The sequence below is a fragment of the Natrix helvetica genome (assembly GCF_964273705.1).
Source record: "Natrix helvetica genome assembly, chromosome: 3".
In the NCBI taxonomy this organism is placed as follows: Eukaryota; Metazoa; Chordata; class Lepidosauria; order Squamata; family Natricidae; genus Natrix; species Natrix helvetica.
In genome coordinates this window covers 119,707,481-119,723,201 of record NC_138549.1, presented here as the reverse complement: position 1 = coordinate 119,723,201, position 15,721 = coordinate 119,707,481, and the positions used below count along the sequence as shown (strand labels likewise).

The window sequence follows — 15,721 nt, the reverse complement described above, 5'->3', positions numbered from 1 at the left end:
ATATATTTTAGGTATATATATTTAACTGGATTATTACAAAGGGCCAGTGATTGTGACTGGTGTCTATAACAAGAATAGCTCAATAACTATTGCGAAGATCTGCATTGCACTGAGAAATTTAATCTTAGGCAGGACTAGCTACATTTTTAAAACATTATTAGCATTGTCCTATCTTGGTTGACTTAACTGGAGGTAACAATTCTAGATGGATAGCTCTAGCTCTAATTTCCTTTCTTACAACACCCCAAAATGATGCTGACTGGGAGAACTGTAAAGATAGGAAAATAGTAGCAGAACAATGCCTGTAGTGATGAACTAATAAATATTTAAGAGAGTCTAGCACAGGCATACTAGATGGGTTCTCCTAAAGCATTAAAAAGTGCCAGTCTTACATATTTAATACTAATCATATTAATTCTTGAAAACTGAATTGTGGCAGACAAGATAGTATTGTACAGAACATCAATTGTTCTCTGTAACTATATTATTTTAACTTCTATTTTTAGATGGGCAGATTAAAAGGACAATTGAGAGACATCAGATTTATTTTAATGAAATCTATTATGTCTTTTATAATGGTCTCCTTATAGATCTGTTAGAGAGTATGCTGTATATATGGAAGCTTTGATTTAAGGTCTACTATGCTCCATGGCTATTTTGCAGATGTTTGTCTGAGAATTCCTTTTTAAATATATGGCAATCATGCCATATACTTAATTTGTTATGCAGTATTTTGAAATTAATAAATACAAATTGTAGCACTTAATCAGGCTCTACGCTTGGAAATGGGGCCATTAAAAAATAATTATTTCTTGCTCCACAAATGCCCAACATAGTCATAGGCATATCATTATGGGAGTCATATTTAAGCAAGAGCAAAACAAACTTGTCAATTAAGGCAGATGTCATCCATTCCCACAAAATAAACCAGTGCTTGCTCTACATTTACTGATTTTGCTCAGGTATGTTTTGCAGTTCGAAATTTGTTAACAAATGCAATCTACAGAACTGATGTAACGTGGTTGTAAGACCAATGGCAATGTTTATGTAATGTAGTATAATCTCTATAAGATATTTAAACAGTTCCTGTCTGTATCTTACACTTTGGAAAAACTACTTGCTAGCATTAGATACAGGTGCGACTTTGAATACATTCCAGAGATTTGGCTTCAAAAAATGTTGGACTGAATGCTATAAACCAACCTAGTCTTCCAGGGTTTCTGGACATGCTCATCATTTACAACCAGTATTCCTGGTGGTCAAGAATGATGAAAGCAGTATTTATAGTTTAAAGAAACAGAATTTCCATGCCTCTGGTTAGGAAATGTGGGCTGTGATCATACTTGTATATGAACTTCAGAAAATGAACTAAAAACCAAGGGGTAGGCAGAGATTTTAAAAAGGAAAGAGAAACATTACTAAGTTTGTAAAAAAGTATTCACCCTCTTTCAGATTAGCTGAAATATTTGCATATCTGTGCCACTGAATGTTATCAGGATTTCATGTGTGTCCTCTAACATATAAAAGAGCCTAAATGAGCAAATAACTGTTGCCTGTTTCATAAATTAGATTCATTTATAATGTTATCATGCTGCTTTATAAAAGAATAACTAAGCATTGTATACATGTTAGGAGCAGGGAGAGCTTGATTTAAGTGCATAGTCAATTACGAAATATCATTAGATAACTTTGGATACATCAGTCATCCCAATCTATTGCATAAATTTTTACTTTTGGTATAAGATTGGAAGTTGGAGTACTAAAAATCATACCAAGACTATTGTACATGTTACTTAATACCGAGTATAATAATCATGATGTTAAACACTTATTGTTCAGTCTCAGTTTGGGTGAATATTACTTTTGTATAATTTTATGTAATGCAAACAATTTTCAACGGACAATCCTGGTACCATAAAATTAAATAAATTAAAGCTCCTTGACCGATTGAATAATATAAAGTCACATTTTTACCAGATTTCATGTACAGTCATTTGAAATCTTGTACATCTCATGTTAAAAAAAAACACTAATTCTTATGACAATTTAGTCTTTAAAAAGTTTAAAATAGTTTTGTAATTGGGTGCAGCAACTCCAGCTTTGAAGACATAGAAGCTGGCTAACGGATCAACTTTCCTTTAAACCCCTACCTGGTTGTTAAGATCTGCAAAAAAGACTCTTTGGGGAAAACTGTGATTATTGGGAACATGGGAAATCATTTTATTCTGCATTACCTGAGGCATTGTGGAATGCTATGATTCATCGCAACTCTCTTGGCTTTCCAGAAGTGAAATTATGTACCTTTTGCTAGTAGTGGTTTTAATAGTGCCTTTTAGCACAGCAATTCTGAACCACAGAAACATTAAAATGTGTGGACTTCAACTTTCAGAACTGTCCACATATCTTACTTTTGATAAGGTTGAGAAACACATCGCTTTAATATATTCATTGTTTTAAAGTTTTTGCTATATTTGGCTTTAGCTGGTTTTGTTTGATTTATTACATAATATTATTACATAATACCTTAGTGATATTTGCTGAACAGTTGCATAAATATTCTAATAAATGACGTAATGACTGAGAATCTGTTTGCACACCATGTTCAGTCAGCTGCTTTCTTTACAGGTTTTCTTCCTTTACTTGATTAATGATTGGTTGATATTACATCAGTGGGGTTATTTGTTTACTTGGAAAATGCTGAAGATGTCATTTATTTATGTTTGATATTTGCATCAGTTATTAATAATATGAATTTCATGTAGTAAAATGATACTACATGTAGTCAACTTATGATCACTGGAACTTCTGCTGCTAAGTGATGTCATTGTAAGTCATGCCTGACTTTACAATCTTTTTTTTTGCTATGGTCCTTAAACAAATCATATGGTTGTTAAGCCAATGCAGCTTCCCCCAATTTGCTTCGGTTACCTCCCGGGAAGGTTACAAATGACAATCACATGACCTCAGGATGCTGCAACCCTTGTCAATACATGTCAGTTGCCAAGAACCTGATTTTGATTGTAACCGCAGGGGTGCTACAACTGGTCATAAGTCATTCTTATGTCATCGTAACTTTGAATGATTTTAAACAAATGACTGTATGGCAAGGGCTGCTTATATTACAAAGTGAGTATGCTGTTGTGGTTGATGTTATGGTATCATATTATTCCTCTGTCATTATTCATATTGAAAGCTTACATTTCTTATAGAGTTAGTCCTCAATCATTGACTTACAAAAGTTACAATGGCACTGAAAACAGTGACTTATGACCATTTTTCAGTTACGACCTTTGAAGCATTGCCATGGTCAGGGGATCAATCTTCAGATGCTTGGCAACTGGTTCATACTTATGACCTTTGCTATGTCCCAGGCACGTGTGATTCCCTTTTGCGACAAGCAAAGTCAATGGGAAAGCCAGATTCATTTAACAACAGTATCACTAACTTAACAACTGCAGTGATTCACTTAACGACTGTGACAAGAAAGGTTGCAAAATGGGGCAAAACTCATGTAATACATTTCTCACTTTGCAACATAAATTTTGGGTTCGAATGTGGTTGTAAATTGAGGACTACCTGTATCCTGTCCTAGGCTAGTTGTGATCTTTAAATGTTCCACATACTTTTTTTGTTGGGACTCTGTCCTCTACTGAATTGCCTCATTAATAGCAGACATATCTCACCATTTTAATGGTTATGCACCTTGCTATGCAGTAAATCCACCCCCTCTTTTCTATTCCATGATGGGAAGAAGGTCAACCTATTTGACATCAGGTACATTGGGACATTAGGCTTTGATAACAGAACTCTGAGTGGTTACCAATAAATTATCATTTGGAAAGATCCCAAGACAAAGGAAATAGAACATACACTTACCCTCAACAATAATAGTTCCTTAAGTTGCTACTTTCTATCCAGCCCCAGATTGTTGGGGGCAATATGCTGACTCTGTAAACCGCTTAGAGTGGCTGTAAAGCACTGTGAAGTGGTATATAAATCTAAGTGCTATTGCTACTTTCACCCTAGTCAAGAAGCAAAAATGTGCAAAAAAAAATATCACGACTGAAATATTCCAGCCTCAAAACGAATTATTCTAAATGTACAAAAAATATACTCACAAATTGGATGTGCAAAATGCCAATTCCAACCTCTATTGGAACATTTCAACCATATAGTGTTTTGCTCTTACTTCTTGTTCAATATATTCCTATGGCACAACTTATTACTTCCACTTATAAATCAGCATTGCAGGCCAGAATAAATGGCGCTTTTGAGTGAATATCTCATTACATAGTCACAGTATCTCATTTATGGCATTTTATGAAGTCCTGATGACATCCTCTGCCATTTATATTCCTCCCATGTCTTCCTTCTCCTTTGCATTAAAAAAAAAAACTAGCTAGATAAAAGTGACTACAGAGGAAAGATAACTGCAACTATTTGATCGGGATTGCTAAGAACCATCCCTCAGAACGTATACCTTGCAAAAGAAATCCCATCTACCTATAAAAGGTTACAGAGTTATGCCTTGAATAACGTTACAGCAAGATAAACAAATCTCTATGGCTTTGCTCCCTCTCCTTGCAGCCGCAATGCACCAGGCTCTGCTTGTTTCAATGAAGCATGTATTCAGCTATGGCTCAGCTGACCGTAGACATAAGTTATCGCTGAAAACATTTAGCAACTGCTAATGGAGTTCATTTTCATTAAAGCAACCAGTAAGATATAATCCTGAAAGTCACTCTTGAAATTTAGTCTGTGATTTAACAAAGTGCCCTTGATCCTTCTTGTAATTGATGATAAATCTATGGAGGTTAAGCAATTTCCCAGGTTCTCTTTTATTACAGTATTCTACAGGAATTTTTTAAAAAAATATACACTGCAATCCTCAGGTGCTTACCAAGCCTTTTTCTACCTAGGGGTGGCATCTTCTACAATTACCCAACCATTATTTTGTCAAAATAAGTGGCACAAGGACAAGCTTTATTTTACCTCTATAAAGGCTGGGCGATTCCAGAAGGTCATTAAGGAAGAACTGGCCTTTTCCCCACTGAACGAAATAGGATTAACTTTTCAGTAAACATGCAGTGAACAGCATAGACACTACTCTATCTAGGAAGAATTACGTATTTTTTAAGAAAAAGGTGTTTCCAGCTAAGTCTAGCCATGAATACATATATGCCTGCTGATTTTGGTTTCCTTATTTAAATAAAGGCTAAAAAAAGGCACACACATTTTTGAGCTTATTGTTCAAATTTCTTTGGGGATTCGTTTAACTATAATTTCTCCTTGTATACAAAGACTAAAATAATCAGTATATCTTTTTATAACAAATATATCACTTTATAAATAACAGTTACATGAACAAAAAAATCCATTAAAAATAACACAGAATGGTGATTCATTTCACATTACTGTATAGCCTAAAATAAATTGGTATAAAACAGTCAATGCATGTGGAATGCTTATTAGCTGTTCAATGTATACAGGTAGTCCTCGACTTACAGCAGTTCACTTGGTGACTGTTCAAAGTGACAACAGCGGTGAAAAAAGTGACACATGACTGTTTTTTACAGTTATGACCTTCATGGTCATGTGATCAAAATTCAGTCTGCTTGACAACTGGTTCCTCCTTATGCACTGTCAAAGGGTCACGTGATCATCATCTTTTGCAACCCTCTGACAAGTAAAGTCAAAGGGGAAGACAAATTCACTTAACAACCAGGTTACTAACTTATCAGCTGCAGTTATTCACTTAATAACTGTGGTCAGAAATTTCGTAAAATGGGAAAAAATTACTTAACAAATGTCTCAATTAACAACAGAAAGTTTGGGCTCAATTGTGGTCTTAAGTCGAGGACTGCCTGTACTAAATTTCCAGTCACCAAAGCTTGCATGAGAAGGCAGATATACCATCCAAACAATTGAACACCTTTTCCTTAGCTGTGATCTTATTTGTAATATTGCATTTGGTTTCTGTTACAATACAAAAGATGTTCATTTCTGTATAATACTCTTGTGAAAACAGAGAGAAAGTCAGAGCTAAGTATTAATGTAATGAGCATAAGAGGGAAGACCATCCTTCAGTTCTGCGCATGATGCTATAGTATAATTAGTTACTTCTTCCTGGTGTCTTTCATTCTTTTTTTTAATAAATAGTTTAAAGGTTGATGGAGTTCTGTAGCACTTACTGAGCCATCTTCTGTTATCTGTTGAGTAGAATAAATTAGAGCATTTATTACATATTCAAGCACTGAACAATGGCACATTTGTAAAGGCAGAACAAAATCCCCTTTGCATAATTATTGTGATGCAGAATAATTACATTTCCATCCTCTAAGATTAAAAAATTAAAATGGGCACATCTAAATTTAATGCTATATGATGCAGCTCACTCATGCAAAGATCTTGAAATATGTGCCATTCGTGTGTTAACACCATTTTACTGCCAATCAATTGTGATGGCACAAATATATTTATTATGTATGCAGAAAATATTTTACAGACTCCAAGTAAACAATATTTTTTTCTTTGCTTTGCAGCCCCAACATAAATTTTTAAAGCAGGAATATTTTGGGATACAAATGCTAAGGTCAAATTTCTGCCTTTTAAAAGTCAATTCATATGCAAACAGACTGCCTTCTTAGCATGTTATTTCCGTTCCGTACATATTTTACTGTCTAGGTTAGTCCAGCAGCCGCAGAGGCTGGGGTGAGATAAATCTAGCTAATACATCTAAAGGTTGATGTAGGCTGGTCTGAGTTATTGCAAAACATTCCCAAATGTGCAATCAAGCAGAAGTTATCCTGCTAACATAATTCAAGCAGCATTTAAAATTAAAGTGTAAGGAGGAGGCATGTAATGTTGTTTGTAGGGTTTTTTGGGTGTTCTTATATAAGCTACGTAAATATTTCAGAACTGTTAAGCAAGATTGTGGTAGATCAAGATCAAATCTTTGATTATTTTCAGTCAAGTGAAACAAATTTCCTCTTGGTTTTTTGCATCTTTTCATATAAACATCAGAATTACTAGATTGCATGTGAGATTTTTCCCCCCTGCACCTCACATACCCAGAACAACCAACAACTGCCACGAATGTGGCAAGTAATATAACCTGTACAAACTCAACATCGTTTTTTTCTTCTTCTCCATTGATATTGATTGATTCATTGGTTCTTATACATACCCCCATTTCTATCAAGAAAGGAAATCAATGCTTGCATTATCCCATGCTTAACTCTATCAGTCTAAAGAAAAGACTGTAAACTTTTTGGATCAGTAAGTCTGGCGTTTATAAAAGAGCATTGGATCTCTAAATTTCATATGATGCTCATAACGTCTTCTGTAGCTCATTTCCTCAGAGCTACCACATGAAGTCAGTTATAATGAAAAATTGTACAGAAAATTTTCACTATTTGTCAGAAGAAAATGAAACTTTGTGGAGACTGAGAACACAGAGAACGCATGCACTATAATGCTTCCATTTAAGAAAATCAACTAGAACAAAAGAAACGGTTACTGATACAAGGATAATTCAGCATATTTGATAAAGGAAAGAATATAGGGAATATCAGTCTAAAACAATGGTTCTCAACCTTTTTTTGACCATGCTCCACCTAAGCATCTTTAAAATCCTTATGCCCCCACCCCCACCCCGTAACATATAATTCTTACTTTATTCAAAAAGTGAACTCTGCTCACGCGGAGGAAGGCTAAAAGGCCATTAACTTGGTTTAAACAAGGTTCAAACATCCCCCATTAAAAATCAAATTGCCTCCCTGTGGGGCCAGGGCCCCATGTTGGGAACGACTGATCTAGAAGTATGAAATCCCCTTTCTGGACTCTGCAATCTAGCTTTTGCCAAACTGGCTTTTGGGATATACGGCTGCAATCATCTATCTTCCAGGAAGCATCTCATCTCAATTCTTTTCCCCTAGCTTCAGTGTGTGGAAGAAATGAAGGAAAAATAAAATAACGTCTATGATGTCACCTCTTGATTGCTTAATATAGAGCTGTGTGCCTAGAAGTTTCAACTCTTTTTTGGGAAACAAATAAATCTTACATGAGATAAACAAAATCTCACAAGAGAGGAACAAAATTTCACATTTGTAAAAAAGAAAAAAAAGAAATTAGGAAAAAAGGGCTGTCGCTTCGGCCCAGTCTACCCAGTGCAAAGAGGAAACATCGGGCCAGCATGGCTTCGGCCCAGTCTACCCAGTGCAAAGAGGAAACATCGGGCCAGCATGGCTTCGGCCTAGTCTACCCAGTGCAAAGAGGAAACATCGGGCCAGCATGGCTTCGGCCCAGTCTACCCAGTGCAAAGAGGAAACATCGGGCCAGCATGGCTTCGGCCCAGTCTACCCAGTGCAAAGAGGAAACATCGGGCCAGCATGGCTTCGGCCCAGTCTACCCAGTGCAAAGAGGAAACATCGGGCCAGCATGGCTTCGGCCCAGTCTTCCCAGTGCAAAGAGGAAACATCGGGCCAGCATGGCTTCGGCCCAGTCTACCCAGTGCAAAGAGGAAACATCGGGCAGCATGGCTTCGGCCCAGTCTACCCAGTGCAAAGAGGAAACATCGGGCAGCATGGCTTCGGCCCAGTCTACCTGTTATATCCTGGCAGATGACGTCAGGGATTTCCCCCTGACAGCCGGCATCTGCGCTAGCAACAGCCAGGTCGCGTCTGATTGGTTAAGACGCGACCTGGCTGAAAGCGGGGAAAATCCGGTGTTCGGATTGGCTGGCTAGTCTGACAGCTTCACATAAATAGCTGTCAAACTAGCCTAGCGTGCTTCTCTCCTGTAATTGCTGTTTTGCTGTTCGTGTGAATAAAAACTATTGAATCGCCTCACGGTCTCCGCTATCGTCTGTGCCGACTTAACACTGGCGACGAGGGTGGGATCCAGCCGCCGCTGACCCACCGCACGTTACCACCTCGGCTCAACCGGACAGGGCAATTCTTTTCTTTTCTGCCTGACCATCCGGCAATTCTGAGGAGACTATGTCTGCGATGCCAATGTTCGTTCCATTCGGCTGTGACGGCGAGACCTGGGAAGCGTTCCTGGAGCGCTTCGAGTGCTACCTGATAGCCAACGGCAGACGCGATGTGCCGGACGACGAAAAATGTAGTTTCTTCCTGAGCTGCTGCGGCACGCCAATGTTCAGCGCCGCTCGCTCCCTCGCAGCTCCACAACCAGTCCACTCACTAGACTGGGCCACTCTGACTGAGAGCCTGCAGCGCCACTATGCCCCGACCCTGTCCTGGGTCGCGAGGCATTATGCCTTCAGGCGCTGTGTTCAGAAGCCGGAGGAATCTGTGAGCCAGTTCCTCCAGTCGCTCCGCACAGCGGCAATGAGGTGTGAGTTTGCAGATCTGGACCGCAACCTCACTGAACAATTTGTCAGCGGCGTGAAAGACTTGCGCCTTCGCCGATGGCTTCTGTCCCAAGCGGACATCACACTCACCGGGGCCATTGAACAAGCGAGGGCGGCTGAACTCTCGGACGAGTCGATGGCGGAGATGTTCAACCTTCCGCCTCTGCCCGGCCGTACTTGTTTAGTGGATGAGCTGGTCCCTCTACCGGCCGGCTATCCAGAAGAGGGAGCAGTGGCCCGCATCGGCCAGTTGGCCCGAAGACGCGCCCCTCAGCGACCCCGAGAAGCCACGACTGCCTGCCTGGGTTGCGGAGGCAACCACGACCGCTCAGGTTGCCCCTTTAAGGCTGCCGTGTGTCGCCGCTGCCTTAAAAAGGGGCACCTGGCTCAGGTCTGCAGAGCGCCATTGCCGCTGACACATCGCCAAGACGAACCATCGACTGCAACAGCTGCCGCCCCGAGACAAGCAGCCCGACCCGGAAGACAGCAGCAGTCATCTCGCGGAGGCTGCTACGCCGTGGACGCCGACCAGAACGCCAGCCCTGCGGAGTCGGCCTTCCACACTGGTGCAGGTGCGGAGCGCATCAAGGTGTCGCTCCTAATTGAAGGCTCCCCCTGCACCATGGAAGTGGACTCGGGGTCATCCCGGTCACTCCTCTCGTGGGCAGAGTTCTCTCGCCTCTGCCCAGGCATCCCCAAGACTAAGCTCTCCTCCCCAGACGCAACCCTTCGGGACTACCAGGGGACTTTGATTCCTACCCTGGGTTGTCACCTGGTGCGAGTGGAGTATGGGGACTTTGCTGGGTGCCTCCCCCTCTTGGTTGTAGAAAAACCTTTGCCGGCCCTCCTGGGCCTAGACTGGTTCCCGGCACTAGGCTTGTCAGTGCACGGGGTACGTCAAGTAGTGGCCACGCCTCCTGATGTGGCCGACGTGCTAACACGTTTCGCTGATGTCTTTGATGGGCAGCTGGGGGCATACAAGGGAACACCAATCTCCCTCAATCTCGATCCCCAGGTTGCCCCCATTAGGCTGAAGGCCCGTAGGGTGCCTTTCGCCTTGAGGGCCAAGGTTGATGCTGAGCTGGATAAGCTCATCGCGCAGGGGGTCTTGGAGCCGGTGGATTACTCCAAGTGGGAGACTCCTTTGGTCATCCCGGTCAAGGCGGATGGTTCTGTCCGTCTCTGCGCGGACTTTAAATCCACCATTAACCTTGCCCTCCAGGCGAACCCCTATCCAGTTCCGGTAGTGCAGCACTTGCTCCACTCTTTAGGACAAGGCTGCATCTTTGTGAAACTGGATATGGCGCAGGCCTACCAGCAGCTCACGGTGGATGACGAGGCGGCGGCTGCACAGACCATCGTCACCCACCGTGGAGCCTTCCGTTGCCGCCGCTTGCAATTCGGCGTTTCCGTAGCCCCGGGGATCTTCCAGAGCCTTATGGAGCGTTTGCTCCATGGGCTCCCAGGCGTGGTTCCGTATTTCGATGACGTTCTGATCGCTGCTAGCAGCCGATCGAGCCTCATCGAAATACTTGAGAAGGTCCTCGAACGTTTCAGGGGCGCGGGCTTAAAATTGAAGCGCAGCAAATGTTCGTTTGCTGTGCCACGGGTGGATTTCCTGGGCTTCACCATTGATGCCCAGGGAATTCACCCCACCCCCTCTAAAGTAGCAGCCATCAGGAACGCCCCCACGCCTGCCTCCAAAACGGAGCTGCAGGCGTTCCTTGGCTTGCTAAATTTCTACGCGCCATTTTTACCCCATAAGGCGTCACTAGCCGAGCCGCTGCATCGGTTACTCGACCGATCGGCAGCCTAGCGCTGAGGCAGCCGCGAAGCGCATGCGTTCGCGGCTGTCAAAGACATGCTGACGTCAGAGGCAGTCCTCGTTCAATATACGGACAAGCTGCCTTTGACTCTTGCCTGTGACGCCTCCCCTGTGGGTTTGGGGGCGGTCCTGAGCCATGTGCTGCCCAATGGCTCGGAGGCCCCCATTGCCTTTTATTCCCGGACACTGACTTCTGCGGAACGCAATTACAGCCAGATTGACAAGGAGGCTCTGGCTGCAGTGTCAGGGATTAAGAGGTTCTACGATTACCTCTATGGGCGGCAATTTACTTTGTTCACCGACCATAAGCCACTCCTTGGGCTTTTGGCGGGAAACAAGCCGACCCCTCCCATTCTATCCCCTCGCATGACCAGGTGGACAGAGTTCCTAGCTGCATACAGCTACACTCTGCTCTACCGTCCGGGCAAGCACATAGGGCACGCCGATGCCCTAAGCCGCTGCCCCCTTCCCATTGCTGACCCTCTGACGGTGCCGTGCCTGTCGGTTCTGGCCATAGCAGATTTGGCTTTGCCACTCTCATCCGGAGATGTGGCTGCAAAATCGAGGGCTGACCCTGACCTAGCCCAGGTCATGCTTTGGGTCCAGAGGGGCTGGCCTGAGGGGACGGTGCCAGAGCACCTTCGCCCTTTCAAGGCCAGGCAACTGGAGCTGTCGCTCCACAGTGGGTGCCTCCTGTGGGGTGACAGGGTGGTCATTCCACCCAGCCTGCGTCACCAGGTGCTGTCTCGCCTTCATGAGGGCCACCCAGGCATAGTGCGCATGAAAGGCCTGGCGCGCAGCTATGTGTGGTGGCCCCGCATGGACGACGAGATAGCGGCTTGGGTGGCTGGCTGCTCCACCTGCCAACGTTCCCGACCGGCGCCCCCGGCTGCCGCTCCGCGGGAATGGGAAATGCCCCGTGGGCCTTGGTCCCGTCTGCACGTGGACTTTGCGGGCCCGTTCAGAGGACAGGTCTTCATGGTAGTGGTGGACGCTTATTCGCGCTGGGTGGAACTCATCCTCATGAGGTCCACCACAGCCGAGGCCACGGTCAGAGAACTGACTAAGCTGTTCGCCACCCACGGCCTGCCGGACGTCATCGTCTCTGACAACGGGCCTCAATTCGAGTCCACCACCTTCCAGCTGTTCCCTGCCTCCCAGGGCATCCGCCATGCCCCAGTCGCCCCTTACCATCCTGCTAGTAATGGCCGGGTGGAACGGGCGGTTCGCTCGGCCAAGGAGGCGTTGGGCAGGATGGAAGGGGCGGACTGGCAATCAAGGGTGGCTGCTTACCTGTTGGTACAGCATGCCACTCCTTGCCCCCTATCCGGAAGGTCCCCAGCTGAGCTGCTGATGGGCCGGCACCTGCGGACCACCTTGGATAGGCTGCACCCGCTCTATTCCAAGGAGCAGCCTGGCAACCTGGGGGCCCCCTCTCGAGATTTCGCGGTGGGGGATCTGGTATGGGCGCAGGCGTTTTCAGGGGCTGTTAGGTGGGTGCCTGCCACCGTCACCTCCATAACCGGCCCCTGTTCTTACAGGGTCCAGCTGCATGATGGGACCGAATGGTGGCGCCACCTGGATCAATTGAGGCGCCGCCAGCCGCCCAACATCAACGACGTCCCCGCAGAGTCGACCGTCATCGTGACTCCGCCAGCGCCCAATGCCACATCTTTACCTGGTGCCCTTCCACCAAGTCCTGTCGGCCCGGTCCAGCTGCCCGGGCCCACTCCGGTTACGGACGCCGCCTTCCGGCCGTCCTTAGTTGAGGATGCTCTGCCCGTTTGGCGAACTCCTCCTGGTTTCCCTCTGGCCTTCCCCAAGTCAGGCCAGGCCTACCCGGTTATTCCCATCTCAAGCCCGCCTTCGGCCGCGCCCCCTTGGCCCTGCCTACCTGTTCCTTGTAGTCCACCTCCTAAGGTATGCCCCCAAGATGGCGCCCGGAGCTCCACTCCCTCGCGGGAGGAGCTACCACGGGCACCTCCTTCTCCTCCGGCGTCTTCTGTTGAACTGAGGCGTTCTGGGCGGGTCCGGCGCCACCCAGCCTATTTGCGTGAGTACGTCTGTGCGACGTCCGCACATGCGCACTCACTGGGGGGGAAGGGGTGTTATATCCTGGCAGATGACGTCAGGGATTTCCCCCTGACAGCTGGCATCTGCGCTAGCAACAGCCAGGTCGCGTCTGATTGGTTAAGACGCGACCTGGCTGAAAGCGGGGAAAATCCGGTGTTCGGATTGGCTGGCTAGTCTGACAGCTTCACATAAATAGCTGTCAGACTAGCCTAGCGCGCTTCTCTCCTGTAATTGCTGTTTTGCTGTTCGTGTGAATAAAAACTATTGAATCGCCTCACGGTCTCCGCTATCGTCTGTGCCGACTTAACACTACCCAGTGCAAAGAGGAAACATCGGGCAGCATGGCTTCGGCCCAGTCTACCCAGTGCAAAGAGGAAACATCGGGCAGCATGGCTTCGGCCCAGTCTACCCAATGCAAAGAGGAAACAAGCCAGCACTTTGAGGAGTGGCATCAAGCTGGCCATGCCCACCCAGTCGGCCATGCCCACCTGGCCTTCTGAGGTCAACCACAGCTCTGATGTGGCCCTCAATGAAATTGAATTTGACACTCCTGTTGCACAATGTGATGTTCGTTGAGAAATATTACAGTTTAGCAATATAGACTTTAAAAAAATTAAATTGTATTGATTTACTTCATTGCCCAGTTAAAAATATGGGCAAACAAAAAAAAGTTACATTAAGCATTCAAATGCATGCAAATAAGCTCTATAGAGGTAGTCCTTGACTTATAACTACAATTGAACCCAAATTTTATGTTGCTAAGCAAGACTGTTGTTAAATGAGTTTTGCCCCATTTTAAGACCTTACTTGCTACAGTTGTGAGGGGAACCACTGCAGTAGTTAAGTGAGTTAACACAGTTGCTAAGTGAATCTGGTTTCCCATTCACTTTACTTGTCAGAAGGCTGAAAATGGTGATTACATAACTCTGGGACACTGCAACCATCATAAATATGATATTCTAATTTTGATCACATGAGAATGGAGATGCTGCAATGGTCATAAGTGTGAAAAACAGTCATATCATTTTTCAATGCCAATGTACCTTCACTACTTCGAATGGTCACTAAACAAATGGTGGTAAGTCGAGGACGATCTGTCATGCAAGTCATGCTATTGCTCCATTTGCAGCTCCAAAAGTTTTATTCATCTATGTCTAGTTTTTCTTAATTAAATTTCTCTCTATACACGTGTACTTATCGCTCCCCAAAATAAAATAAGATTTTAGATATAATTACGTAACTTTGCTGACCTGACAAGAGTTTTAAATTCCACCAGCAGAATTCATAGCTCAGTCCTCTATCACACACTTTTACATGCTTTAGCTTAGAAAATAAGAACTAAATGGGGAAAAATCTGAAAGTAGATAAAGCAACAGTTCAGTAGGAAATGACAAATTGCCCTCTGAAAAACTGAAGAATCAGTTCTCAGCTAATGAACCAGCAAAGCCTAAAGAATATCATTGGCTACAGCAAGCCTCCCTCCCTTACTGAAGAAAATCATCAATTGGCAGGTGATCTACACTGATGATATTACCTAGTTTGGGTAATGAAATATCTGCAAGAAAACAAGCAAGCTCAGAAAGCACCAAGATTCCCCTTGTGACTGGAATATGTTCTACTCTAGGTTTGATAGGAGATGATTGTCAACTATTGCTACCTTCCACACCTCAGATACATCAACAGTGGCTTAATCTCCTACACTACCATATCTCTATCTATCTGAGACCCCACCTTGGTGATCTTTAAAAAAGATGTGTGAGACCTATTTCATAAACAAAAGGTTGAAAAAGCACCAGGCCTAGACAGATTAACTCCTTCTTGCTTGAAAACCTGTGCTGAACAACTGGTCCCCATCTTCACTCGCATCTTTAGAGATGTGGTATGTCCCTTCTTGCTTCAAACCCTCTACTATTTATCCCAGTTTCTTAGAAACCCTCCATCAAACAGCTGAATGACTATAGATTGGTTGCTCTGACATCTGTAGTTATGAAGATCTTTGAGAGGTTAACGTGAAAACCATCACAGATCCCTGTTAGATCCCGTTTGCAGTTTGCCTACTGAGCAAATAGATCAACAGCTGATGCCGCCAATATGGCATTTCTTGCAACATCTTGAATCCCCAAGGACCTATGCACAGGTCCTTTTTGTAGACTTCAGCTTGGCCTTCAATACCATCATTCCAGAAATTCTTCACTCTAAACTCATTTGGCTAACTGAATAGCTGGACAGATAGGAAGCAACAGATGAATCTAGGGAAAATCACATTGAGCTACCTGGACGATTAGCACTTAAGAGCAGTGGCCTCCAGCCTTTTGGGCATCAGGGACCGGTTCCATGGAGAAAGGTTTTTCTGTGGACTGGAGGGGGTATGGTTTTGCATGCTGCCTGGATCCTGCAGATGGGGTTTCACTTGTTTCCACAGCCTGGCTGCTGGCATGCCGCGCCTTAGT

At 44.4% G+C, this 15,721-nt stretch overlaps 1 protein-coding gene across 3 annotated transcripts in view; it reads right to left on the bottom strand.

The window, feature by feature from the left end:
* Window positions 1-4,819: 4,819 nt before the first annotated feature.
* LOC309389193 (potassium voltage-gated channel subfamily A member 3-like) overlaps window positions 4,820-15,721 on the bottom strand; it is a 32,690-nt gene continuing 21,788 nt past the window's right edge. For all 3 annotated transcript variants that reach the window (XM_081947257.1, XM_081947258.1, XM_081947259.1), the window contains one exon: window positions 4,820-6,209. The gene's annotated coding sequence lies outside the window, so the exon portion shown is untranslated. The remainder of the gene's footprint in view (window positions 6,210-15,721) is intronic.